Here is a 13,942-nt window from a genome sequence, read left to right on the forward strand (position 1 = left end):
TTTTTTTATTGAGTATAGTTGATTTACAGGTGTACAGCAAAGTGATTCAGTTATACATATATATACACATATATATGTATATAATCTTTTCCAGATTCTTTTCCATTATATGTTATTACACGATATTGAATATAGTTCCCTGTGCTCTACAGTAGATCCTTGTTGTTTATCTATTTTATATATAGTCGTGTGTATCTGTTAATCCCAAATTCCCAATTCACCCCTTCCTGCCCCTTTCCCCTTTGGTAACCATAAGTTTGTTTCCTATGTATTCCGTGAATCTATTACTATTTTGTAAATAAGTTCATTTGTATCATTTTTTTAGATTCCACATCTAAGTGATATCATATGATGTTTGCCTTTCTCTTTCTGATTTACTTCACTTTGTATGATAATCTCTAAATCCATCCATGTTGCTGCAAATGGTATTATTTCATTCTTTCTTATGGCTGAGTAATATTCCGTTGTGTATATATACACATCTTCTTTATCCATTCATCTGTCAATGGACATTTAGGTTGCTCAAATCATCAAATCTCAAAGGCAGTTTTTAAAGTATTTTCTCATTAATATTAACATGAATTTTGAGAAAACCATGCAACGAATTCACATCCTCTTTGGCAATATGGATGATCTTTAATAAGAACTTGTTGACTAGATCCCCATAAAAATACAAGATCAACAGATGCTACTATTGTAAGATGTGCCCAGAGGTACGAGTATGACTTTGAAATAAAGTTTTAAAATATTTCTGATAAGCACATGACTGACCTGGATTGCTTTAATTTTTAAATAATAATGGATTTAGACAGACATATTACTAAATTTAAAGTTATATTTCTATAAAACTATAGTTTAGAGTGACATATCCAATACATCAAGATAACTACATATCCTCTGACTTATATGCTGGTTCCAGATATTTGTAAATCTCATAAGATGAAAATAACATGTTGCATTCCACATTTCATTTCTTTAAGAAAGATCAGAGTAAACATTTGAAAGATATTGTCAGAAACATTTTTCTGTGTACTTGGCAGCTATCTGAAGGTCAGGAAGGGAAGGAAGAGTCAAAGGTGAATGGAGCTCAGTTGTCTGGAAGAATGAGGTGCCAATAGTAGAGATCACCACGTCAGGAGGGAGGGTAAGTGCCTTGAGTAAAATATGAGTCTAATAGAGGAATCCCCCCTACTGCCAGAGCAGGAGGTCTTTAGCAATGTGTAATGTGATTTCTTTCATATTATGGGCCAATGACTGCTTTATGCCTCCCATTCTTTTTTTTTTTTTTTTTTTTTTTTTTGCGGTACGCGGGTCTCTCACTGCTGTGGCCTCTCCCGTTGCGGAGCACAGGCTCCAGACGCGCAGGCTCAGTGGCCATGGCTCACGGGCCCAGCTGCTCTGCGGCATGTGGGATCCTCCCGGACCGGGGCACAAACCCGCGCCCCCCGCATCGGCAGGCGGACTCTCAACCACTGTGCGACCAGGGAAGCCCAGAGTTAAATTTTGTACCTGTACTTGGAGGTTCAAATCAGACATCTCGGTGGAAGAGTCTAGAATTCAGTTGGGAATGAAATGAAATAAAGTTGAAGTAGAAATAGGGATTTATGATTTCCTTACGTAGAATGGAAACGGAAGAGTTTGGAGGGTGAAAAAAGGGTTGAGGCTAGAATTTTGTAGAATCTGAAACATTCGCTCCCTCTATTTTCTAATTTATTATTTAAATTGGGTCGTAGTATCAATATATAATTCAGTTAGAAAATAATTACCTCAGATGGACATATAAAATATATGTCCATCCAAGGTAATTATACATATAAAATACACATAAAATATACATATATAATTTTATGCATAAAATATAATATTAATTTTATAATATACATATAATATAATTTATATATAAATTATATTATAATTATACTATATAATTATATATATAATTTTATACTTATAAAATATATGATTTTAAAATATAAAATCTTAAAAAGCAACAATTGTCTACATCAAGAATATTATGTGGCATGGGGTAATGCATAAAATAATCTGTCAGTTACCAATAACGTAGATATTAAAAGAAATAGGCATTATAAGTAATTACTTGCTTTGGAAATGTTTCCTACATTTTGACTCTCAAATGTGTGTACCCCAGCCAATTTATCTCTTCTTTCCAGAGTGTGCTTTTAATTAATGTTTACAGTATGTAGACCACTAGAGATTTAGTTTGAAATGGAAGATTAAATTCTGAAATTTGTTTCAGTAAACAGATGAAGGTTTAATAATTTTGTTGACTTTTAATGCTGATTTAATGGGAAGATTTTTGAGGATCAGATGTTAAGACAAACAAACAGAAAAAAAAACGAGCCTGAGATGTATGTTTCTAGGCAAATAAATGAAATATTTACATCTATTTTGTAAGCTTCTTCATAATGACTTGTTTTCCAGTTCTGAACCATATTTTGTTTATAGAAAAAATTTCAATATTATAACATATTAAAAAATTGAGCCTCTGTGATATCAGAGTGAGTCCTAAAGTTCATGAGTGGAGCAAAGTAAGAGACTGCAATTGCTCTGATTGTTCTAAATTCATAAGGCAAAGGCGATTTTGGCCAGTTCTGGGAAATATACTCTTGCTCTTTCTCATTGGATTTGAATCTGAGGAAATGAAGTGTAAATGTGCTGTGTGAACTTGTGCCTTTGAAGGGAGAGCTTGCTGAAAATGAAGCCATCATGGATGGGAATTTGGACTTGAACCTTGGGCCATGTTGCCCGAAGTTGACCATGTCTTTGATTTTTTTCAGTTATGGTGCCTAGTTTTTTTTTTTTTTTTAATCCTAAAAGCAATTTGGGGGGGATTTTCTGTCCCTGTAAGCATTCTAAATGATAGAATAGTTCTCATTGTTGATGACTTTGTTTTTCTCCTAAGAAATTCCTGAACACAAAACCAAGGAGAAAACTCACATCTTAAAGTATAGTTCCTGGTTCAAGCAATGACCATATCTTACCCAGTTTTCAGGAAGTCCTCTGGGTCAATCTGGTTCCTTCACCGCCCCAAGCAAGGTGAGGTGCTTTCTATACTCAAACAAAGTTTTATGTCCCTGCGGCTTCACTTTAACTTTTTACTTGGGGGCTGCATGGCCATAACTGAAACACTGTCACCTGGTATATTCTGAGCACAAGACGGAGATGCTGCAAGGTCCAGTGACTGGGCATTTTTGTGACGGATGTTGGGACATCTCCTGACCACAAGTATGCATGGCTGAACCACGAGGATTTCTCAGAAATGATACACACTGAGTTCCCTCTGCCTTTTTATCTCTTTCCCCCCTTTTTTTCAAGGAGGAAGAGTTAAACGTAGACTCTGTGTAAAACCCTACATTCTTTGCGTTCATTTTAAGGCAGAAGCAGGTGTACCTCTGTGCAGCCCAGTGTCCTACAAGCCCTTCATAAGTGTGACCCCAACCTCCGAGACTCAGTTATAATTTCTGTCCAAGGAGACATGATAATAACTCTTCATTGTACTTTACCTGATATTCACATGCCTAAAATCAATCACATGTATCTGTGCCCTTGTCTTACAGATGGGGCTACTGAAACTCAGAGAACTTGGGACTAGCAGACAGGTCTTTGAATAGCAGGTCCAGGCTCCTGCCACCATTGACGAGCGTGGCTTCGAGCACTAAGTTACCCAGTACATGCTAGTACAGCCTTCTCTCTCCACATTCAAGGACCCGGCTGCCCTCTCCAAAAGGGAGCGTCAGAGAGAATGATCACACGCCCTGCCCACACTGTCCCCTACACTTCCTCTCATCCTTTGACTCTGTCCCTCTCACAACATCCTCAGAGCAAGAGCAAGAAGGTGCAGATACACTTGCTTGGGTACACACACACACACACACACACACACACACACACACACACACGGCCTCTCATAACACCACTCTCTTTGGACTAGCTCTGTTTGCATTTTATCCTTTTTTTAAATTAAAGTACAGTTGATTTACAATATTCTGTTAGTTTCAGGTGTACAGCAAAGTGATTCAGTTATATGTATATATATATATTTTTCTTTTTTTTCAGATTCTTTTCCGTTATAGGCTACTACAAGATATTGAATATAGTGGAACTTGCCGAGAACCTTATTTTCAACCAGTGCAATGATTACTATAAATTTTTGTCCATGAAAAAGCACAAATCCTGATGGAAAACTCTTTGTTTCTTCCTTTTGATGTGAAGAAAACAGAAGACATTAGTTGGCTGCTTAAACGTATTAGAGTTTGTTATTATTTAATAAAATATGTCTCTGTTTACTGGGTTTTTTGCAAAAATGAGTTGTGCCATACCAAATTCTTTGCAGTAATTCCAAGCTGCCAAGAAAGTCTCAAAGGATATTTTTAGTGTGATTTTTAAGCTCTGTGAAATCAACTCCTTTTTGGACTTTAATTAGAACAATACAACGTCAGATCTTTCCCTAAAGCTAGCTGCTGATTCACCTCCTGTAGTTGCTTCTTAACCCCATGGCTGGTCAGGGGAGAGTGAAAGGAAGGCTTTAGAAACCTTCTACTTGCTCTTTGCCAAAGTGTCATCTTCCTCCCAGGACTGAATCAGAAATCAATCTTGATCCCTTGCTGGTGGGAAATCTATAACAGCACTCTCTCTCCATCCTTCCGTTTGTTTTTAGAACAACTCCAAAAAACGACAACATTTTTCCAGGAGATGCATCACTTAGCACAGGGAAATGCCAAGCAGCACTGTCAGTTCTTATCTCAGAATCCCTACAATTCTTGTTTTAGGAGATTATAAGGATTTTAAAATTTTTATTTGTTTTTTAAAAATAAAGACTACATCCCCTGCAAAATAGCGAGTGTATTAGAAGAGATGCTTCTTTGGCTGTTTTGCATGAAGACATTGCATTTCTAGAGGGAGAAGTCAGATGTTGGTTGAAGTACTTCAGGGAAGTCTTTACATCAGGACTGTGCGCTTCCTATAATGCGAACTGTACCATATGATCAGACTATGTGATCAGACTGCTTGATCTTTTTTTTTTTTTTTTTAGATTATAACAGAACAGTACTTATAGTAACAATTTAATTGAAGTTGCAAGCACTTAAGGATAATGAGGGGTGATGATTTCATGTCTCTTAGTGGTATGCTATTGTTACACGTTTCTGCCAGAGTGGACAGGCTAAAACGGAAAGTTGTCTGTTAGTTATTCATAGGTATTTTTCTACAATAAGTTTGCCTCGCCAAGCTTGGTTTAGAGAAAATATCAATATTTTCTCCCTAAGAACATATCACCTAGAGGCTGTGACAAACACACACTGGATTGCTTTGAAGAATTCTTTCAAAATCTCCACGTTAAAAACTTAGAAAAGAAAAAAAGGTACAATAATTTTACCCTTGGTTGTCATTCAGCAGCATCAAGCTCGAATGGATGTTCTACTTTTGAGGATTAGAGAAGAAAAAAAATTGATCCGTGTTTTTCTTCCCTCCTCCTTTTTGAAAGAAATTATGATGAGCTGAATCTACATCCTTTTCTTCAACCATTATCTAATAATTCACGAATTTATATATTCTTTCCAGATTTTTTCAACCTCCAATCCTGAATCCAACTGGGCATGTCCTACAAGTATGTCAAACACAGTTTTCTCCCCAGACATGCTCCTCCCCTGTGGACCTTTAGCAATTGGTAGGTACCATCATCTACCCAGTTGGCCAAGCCATGCTTCTGTGAGTTACCATTGACCTCTGAATTTTTCTTACCTGCCTTTTCTGACCACTAGATGCCATCTTTCTGGAAAAGACCCCTGGTCTGGGCTGTTCTGTCATTCATTAAAGCAACAGTTTTCATCTAGTTTTGGACTCAATACTGATGAGTTCTGAAAGTTTAACCCATATTTACCAGCCTAACTGTGGCCAACCAAGTGAAGACCTGAGACGTGAGAGAACAAGAATGGAAGTAAACCACTTTCTCAGACATGTTCACCTGTGTGCAGGTGTCCAGTGCTGATAATCCAGCCAGTATTTTAACTCCTGAGATGTGCCCGAGGTGTTAGGAGAAAGTCACACCTGACATCCACACATTGCCATCCTCCTGAGTCCTTTTCTCTGGGAGAGAGAAGCTGGAAGCCTAAAGGCTCATTGCTGCAAAGGATTTCAGAGGGAGAAGGAGTGGCATTCCATGAAATAGGAAATGTGGGGTTTTTGTGCATTTGGAAAAGAGTGAATACGAACCTTTCATCCATCCCCAATTTCATATGCTGCTGCTAATTTATTATGGCAATGATTCATGGACAAAATAATCCAAAAAGACAGCAGATCAATTTCCAGTTTGTTAACAAAGAATATATATTAAAAGTGTGATTAAAATGTGATTTGTAAGAAATCAGTATCTGAAAATCCTTTGAAATCTAATTCCTGGGACTTCTAAGCTTCTAGAATTAATATATTAAGAATTCATCAATTTCTCTGACTTTAAGAAATTGTTGAATAGCCTCAAAATTAATAAATTTATATATTTCTTTTGAAGTAACCTGGTTGCTTTTCCTTGGGATTCAGTAAGTCATTATTATTCTTAGGAGTAACTTCAATTTACAGCAATTTTCTTTTTTATTATCTCTTAAAATACACAATGCATAATAATGCCACATTTTAAACACTTGATCAATACACAAGCTCATAAATGGTCCTTTCTCTCCTCCACCTCCTATTCTGCCATCTACCTATCACCAGCAAGGAGAAGCTACAATGGGTAACAGTGAGGGTTCCCCCAGGTCCTCTGTCCATTACTGCATTGCATTTAATAAAACATAACTAGATCTACTGTTTGCCTTAGTCTTATTAGCCTTTTCTCTTCAAAGCATGAGCCTCTGACTCTCTTTTGACTATTACAGTGTTCTGCATATGGAAGGACCCACTGCTGTGTATCTTAGGGGGGAAATAGATGGTGTCCATGTCAAGGCTACCTCCTAAAATAGCTCTCCACACTTTCTGCTCTGCCTGCCGGCATAGGTCAGGGCACTATCTACTCTTTCCTGAATCCTTCTGACAACCTCTTACTAAGCTATCTCTCTTTCTCCAGCTTTCGTTTCTCTCTAATTCATTATCACCTGCAACTGATGTGATTCTTTTAAAATGCAAATTCCATTTTATTAACTCTGGTTTATACTCTTTCATTTGTATAGGATGAAGCCCCTCTCCTTAGCATAAGCAAGACCTCTTATGAATGAATCTCTCTTGTGTCTACTTTCCCCACCTCCCCTCTGTCGCTGCACCTCTGTGCATCCTGGATGTCACACAAGCCATCTGTCATTCTCTGAATGTACCCTGACCTGTCTTGTCTCCATGTCATTGACCTTGCTACTTCATAAGTGTAGAGTGACTTGTTCCATTTGGCTTTTCTTGTGAACACCTTTGGACTCAATTCAAATATCATCTCAATTTGCGTGGTTTTCTTTCACAGAGTTAGAGACCTTTTCTGTGAGCCCTTGTACATACCTCTGCTCTATGTATTTCAATGACTATCTCCTACAGGGACCATGTTTTATTAATTTTCATGTCCCCAGCATCAATCAGAGTGCCTGAAAAATAGTAGAGATAAGCAAAATAAATATTTATGTAATGAATAAGTGAATGAATGAATCGGCAAGGGTGAAAGTGAGGCAACTTGACTACCAGGAAATGGAAATTAAAGGTAGGAGAGAGAAATATACAAGGCATATGCAATTTATCAAGCAATTTTTTAAAATCAATTGACCAAAAGTCATAGTATTTGCGAAAGACAACAAAATCCAGCATTTCACACTCAAAACCATCAACCTGGCCCCAACCCACTCCATCTTCCCACCACAGTATCACCTCTACCCCTGATCACACTTCTCTGTCTGACCTCTATCTTTTTTTCTGGACCTCACTCTTAGTTTACCCCTATCAATAAGCCTCTACTCTTCTCCTCGCCTCCTCGCTACTTCTTACAGTCTCATGACTCTTGACACTCTGATCAATCTGACACCTCTGTCACAGTGCTGATCCAGATCCAAGGGGCAAGACGTAGCATCTGTGGCTATTTTACTTCCATTGAGATCAGAGGGAATTGAGACTCAGTTTAGATTTTGGATGCTATTGCATTTCTTTATGCACAAGCAGATTTGTTCCTTTATATATACAATAATGATTGTGCTGCTTTTAATTAGCAAAGTTAGATTTTTAGATACTATTTTTTCCAGGGACTTTTCTAAAATTTTGCTAATTGATTCCAGATGAAGAGTAAGACTGGAAATGTCTCCATGGCTTGAATTGTAAGGTTTCATGTAACTGTGGATAAATAAAATGAAATTTAATACGAGTCATTCAGCTATGCCTTTCAGTTAAGAAATTTTATGCAAGTGATAAAGCCCAGAAAATAGTTTCTAATTGCTAAACTTTAAAACAAATGATGCACAATTTAGAGCAATATTTTAATTTTATTTTTTATTTTTGGCTGTGTTGGGTCTTTGCTGCTGCCCGTAGGCTTTCTCTAGCTGCGGCGAGCGGGGGCTACTCTTCGTTGCAGTGTGCGGGCTTCTCATTGCGGTGGCTTCTCTTGTTGTGGAGCATGGACTCTAGGTGTGTGGGCTTCAGTAGTTGTGACACAAAGGCTCAGTAGTTGTGGCTCTTGGGCTCTAGAGTGCAGGCTCAGTAGTTGTGGCACACGGGCTTAGTTGCTCCGCAGCATGTGGGATCTTCCCTGACCAGGGATTGAACCTGTGTCCCCTGCATTGGCAGGTGGATTCTTAACCACTGTGCCACCAGGGAAGTCCCCTAGAGCAATATTTTAAAAGCATAAATATCTAGGTATCATCTGAATCTTTATCATGAATATCAATACTTAAATGATGCTGTTTATTCTAATCATATTTAACCCTATGTTTAAGACTAAATGAAGAAATTCATCCTTCAACCTACATTAATGATAATAAAACTTGTTACCATTTGTTGAATGTTTATTACACATGTGTCTGGCATTTCATTTACATCCTTTAATTTAAATCTCACAACAAGCTTTGAGGTAGGCATTACTTTCTCTGCTTTGCTAATGAGAGCATGGACTCTCAGAAGTGGAGGTGTCATTCCCAGCAGAAACAGCTCTTGATTGCAGGGACAGACCCTGGAATCCACCTCTAACTCAGAAGTCTGTGCAATAGCCACCAGTTGCTCCTGCCCACTCCCCGCAGGCATCCATTACCCCCACGCCTAGGGTTGGAAGCATTTCAAGGCAAATGAATGTAATTCTGTTGCAGTGGGACTTCGCTACATTTCAGCATCCAACTCCTTTGTGGGTCATCTCTCACTAGATGGGTAGGCTTAACGAGATTAAGGCTGTTTTGTCTTTTGAATGTTCCATTTCTGGACTCCTCATTCTGCTTCCCTTGTGACCAGCAGAGAGGAAGTGAGATATTATCTGAAGCTCATCTTAGGTCGTTGATCCTAGGCTTTGTTGGGCAGAAGAATTAGTGCAGGAGCCAGTTAAAATGCAGATTCCAGGACTTTGTTCCTCAGGATGTGTTTTAGTAAATCTGGGAGGCAGCCTGGCTGTCTAAATTAGTAAAAAGAGCCCCTGCTTCTTCCATCCCCCCTTCTTTTTCTTTAATGCAATGTAACTAACATTTAACGTTATATTAGTTTCTGCTGTGCAATGTAATGATTTGATATTTGTATATATTGTGAAAGGATCATAACAATAAGTCTAGTTAATATCCAACACAATTACAATTTTTTTTCTTGTGATGAGAATTTTTAAGGTCTATTCCCTTAGCAACTTTTAAATATGCACAATGGCACTATTAACTATAGTCACCATGCTGTACATTACAGTCCCGTGACCTACTTATTTTATAACTTGAAGTTTGTACCTTTTGACTCCCTTCACCAATTTTGCCCACGCTCTACCACTTGTCTTCTGGAAACCGCCAATCTGTTCTCCGTACCTATGAGCTTGGTCTTGTTTTTTTCAAAAATCATCTTTATTGCTATATACTAAGTGTCTCAGAGACAGGGTTTCACCAGAGAAATGGAATCAGTAGGATAGAGATTTATCCTAAGGAATTGGCTTTTGTGATTGTAGGGGCTGGCTAGTTAAGTCTGAAACTCTCAGGCAAGCTGTTAGAAAGGGTATATGAGCTTGGTTTTTATTTGTTTGTTTTAGATTCCACATATAAACAAGATCCAACGGTATTTGTCTTTCTCTGTCTGACTTACTCCACTTAGCATAATGCCCTTAAGGTCCACCCATGTTCTTGCAAATGGCAGGGTTTCCTTCTTTCTTAAGGCTGAGTAATATTCCATTGTGTATATATGCCACATCTTCTTTATCCATTCATCCATCAATGGATACTAAGGTTGTTTCTATATCTTAGTTATTATAAATAATGCTGAGATCAACATGGGGGTACAAGCACCCTGATTCTGATGTCAGTGGTACAGTGAACAGAATTTGGGAAACCAGTTAAGACCCTAGAACAATGCTGCCCAATAGAAAGATAATGTAGGTCACAAAGGGGTCATTTAAAATTTTGTAGTAGCCACATTTAAAAAGCAAAAAGAAACAGGTAAAACTAATTTTAATAATATTTGGTTATTCCAGGCATTCAAAATACTATTTAAAAGTTGGAATCATATAAAAATTATTGAAATAGTTTAAAGTGTTTTTATACTGAGTCTTTGAAGTATTTTATGCTTAGAGTACTTGTCGGTTTAGACCAGCCACATTTCACGGGCTCAGTAGACATATGTGGCTGCCATATGTGACAGTGCAAGTCTAGAACTAGAGAGGAACTTTGTTTCAAGGTAGTTGGAACTTTATTTCAAGGTCATGTCACAACTGAGGATCAGATGAGTTACCAAGCATGTCTTCAAATTACTTGCTAGGTCAAACATGTCCCACAAACTGGAAGTAGACATGAAAATAAATTGATTGAAATCTTAAGGCGTCCTTCTCTAGGGGATGAAGAGGGATAAAGTGAAGTGACAGCACAAGGGAAGCAGTGGGGCTTTAGAGGAGGTGAGGTGAGTCTCCCCATCCCTGAGGCCAGGACCACTGTTTGGTGTAATCCTGCTGGACTGAGGAGGGGTGGGAGGTGGGGGAGCAGGTGCTTAGCTAGACAGAGTTTACTTATCTGTACAATGAGAGTATCAGGTAAGTTCGCCTCTGAATCTTCACCATTGCTAAAATGAGATGATTCTGTGGCTATGAGGCCCATGCCATATGCACATCCATGGAGAACGATGTCCTTTTTCTACTCGGAGAAAATATCTTTCCTATGGCTCACTCCTGATCAGCTCCTAACTTTTGGAACCGAGGCTTGAACTTGAACGTACAGTATCCTTTGCTACCATACATGAAATTCAAGTTTTATACCCATACCTAATTCTCGTTCTTAAAGGGCCAGACCCCTTTCCCCAAAAGGCAATTTTAAATTGCCCAGAAACAGAAGGGGCCATAGCTTTGATACAAAGATATAAGATTGGTTATTCACAAATTATACAAAGGCATGGCTCTGGCATTGCATTAAAATGGCTTTTCTGTGTTGTGCATTTGAAGCACACGGAAAATTCGAAAAACAAAAATATAAACTATTGAAATAGCACTTTGTAATTGATCAAAACTTTGAATTCAGGGTTATATTATAGCTCAGGTTGCTTAAGGTTGTTGGCATATGCAGCCTCATGTGCTAACACATCCTAAAGTTTCAAATATCTCATCTCACATATATACCCACATATATAATCAATCTACAGCTACTGATCTTGCATTTAATAACACTGCACCTGATACATTGGCCAAAGTGGTATAAATAAAAGCCAGAAAATATGATACTCTCAAACTATTGGGAGAAATGAAACACAAAGAATACAAAGGCATATTTGCCAAGGTTGGATACATGGTATAATGTGTGTTGAGAGTTCAGAGGAAGGGAGGTTATTCTGGGCTAGGTTAGTAGGGGCAAGAGTATTAAAACCAGTAGAACTTGAATCTGACTTGGATGCTGAGCTTAAGGTTTCTAATACTATAGGCATGAATCCACTGTCTCATCCAGTACAGTCAACTTCAATGGTTGGGCAGGGCTGCTGAGGGCACAGTAGCTGTGATGTGCTCTTGGAACCCCAGTACAATTCCCCCTGTTCCATGTGGTAAATGTCACCTGGCAGGAGGTGTTTCCCTATTCTAGCTCTGGTAAGCCTGGATGCTAGACTCGAGGCTCAGAATAGCCGGTGGAGATTTCTACACACCCAAAAAGGGACAGAGTAGGTGATCTCCTCTGCATAAAGGAAGGATGTGGGCTAGCATGTTCTGCACTGGTAGAGATAGTGGAAGGAAGAAGAGGGGAAAGGAGAGGTTAGAAGCTCAAGTTCCACTTTTTGACATTACTGCAAATTTGTGTAGGGTAATATTCATCCTCATGAGTAGTCAGCTGTAGTCTTCTTGATTTTAATTATTCCTAAGAACAATAAAGACACAAATTTTATTAATTTCTCAGCAATGTAATGCTAATTAAGATGTTTTTCAATTCTAAAGCTCTTTCCACTGGAGCTTTGCAAAAATAACGGATCTGAGAAGTATAACTTTAAACTATATGTAGTTTCAACTGTATTGCTTTGAAATGTAGTTCCTAAAAATCTACAGTTCCCAAATGGATTGCTTGGGATACCCTTGAATCTCACAGATATTGTCAAGAAATTTAGGAGATTCTTTGCTTCATTGAATGCAAATATTCCAGTTAGGTCTAACTTTTCATGAAGAAGGAGCAGAAGGCTGCATGTTGGCATTCTTTGAGATGCATTGGAATAGGTACAGCTATTCTTTTATTAAAGTGTCCTCTTCACTGTCTCTGCCATGGTATTGAATATGCCGTAAATTAATATTCTTCTTTTTTTAACAAGACTTTGAAAATACTTATTAAATGTACATTTTTCTATGTGGGATAAGACACATAATAAACATTGACAACATAAGCATATATATGAAATCCATTAATCATTACATTAATTCCTTAACCAGTTCTGGAAGGCATGTGATTTAAGAATGAAGTGTACACTTTGTAGAGAGGTGTTGGGTGCAGGGATTAGATACTAATGGTGGGTAAGTAGTCGCTTCCAAAAGGAGGAAAAATATGCAAAAAGTAGACAAAGTGACAGGAAAGACAGGAAATGTTGCTTGAGTTAACATTATTTATCATCTACAGTGTTTCTCTGGTTACCAGGAGGCAAGGGAAAGGATCTTATGACTTATTTATTCACTATATCTTCTAAAAAGGAATTGAAATTTGAAAGTCTCACAGATCTATCATCTATCTATCTATCTATCATCTATCTATATGCAATTTCACTCATAAATAAATGCTCCAAATAATTGAAAACGGATATTCAGACAAAACGTATACAGGAATGCTCATAGCAGCACTAATGACAGCAGGCAAAAGGTAAAAACAACCCAAATGTCTGTCAGTGGATAGATGGATAAACAAAATGTGGTATATTTATACTATGGAATATTATTCAGTTATAAAAAGGAATGAAGCTCTGACAGAGGCTACAACATGGATGAGCCTTGAAAACATACCAAGTGAAAGAAGCCAGAAACAAAAGGTCATATACTGTATGATTCTATTTTTGTCTAATATTCCAAAATAGGTAAATCCATAGAGACACAAAGCAAATTAGTGGTTGCCAATAGTGATTACTAGGAGTTGGGTTGGGGGGAATTGGAAAGATTGTTTAATGGGTATTGAGTTTCTTTTAGGCTTGATGAAAATGTTTTGGAGCCAGATAGATGTGATGGCTGCACAGTATTAGGAATTTTCTAGATGTCATTGTGTTACATACTTTAAAATGGTTAATTTTATATTATGTGAATTTTCCCTCAATTAAAATAAAAAGTACAACTTGGAAAATATGGATGAATGGAAGC

Source organism: Hyperoodon ampullatus (assembly GCF_949752795.1).
Source record: "Hyperoodon ampullatus genome assembly, chromosome: 17".
In the NCBI taxonomy this organism is placed as follows: domain Eukaryota; kingdom Metazoa; phylum Chordata; class Mammalia; order Artiodactyla; family Ziphiidae; genus Hyperoodon; species Hyperoodon ampullatus.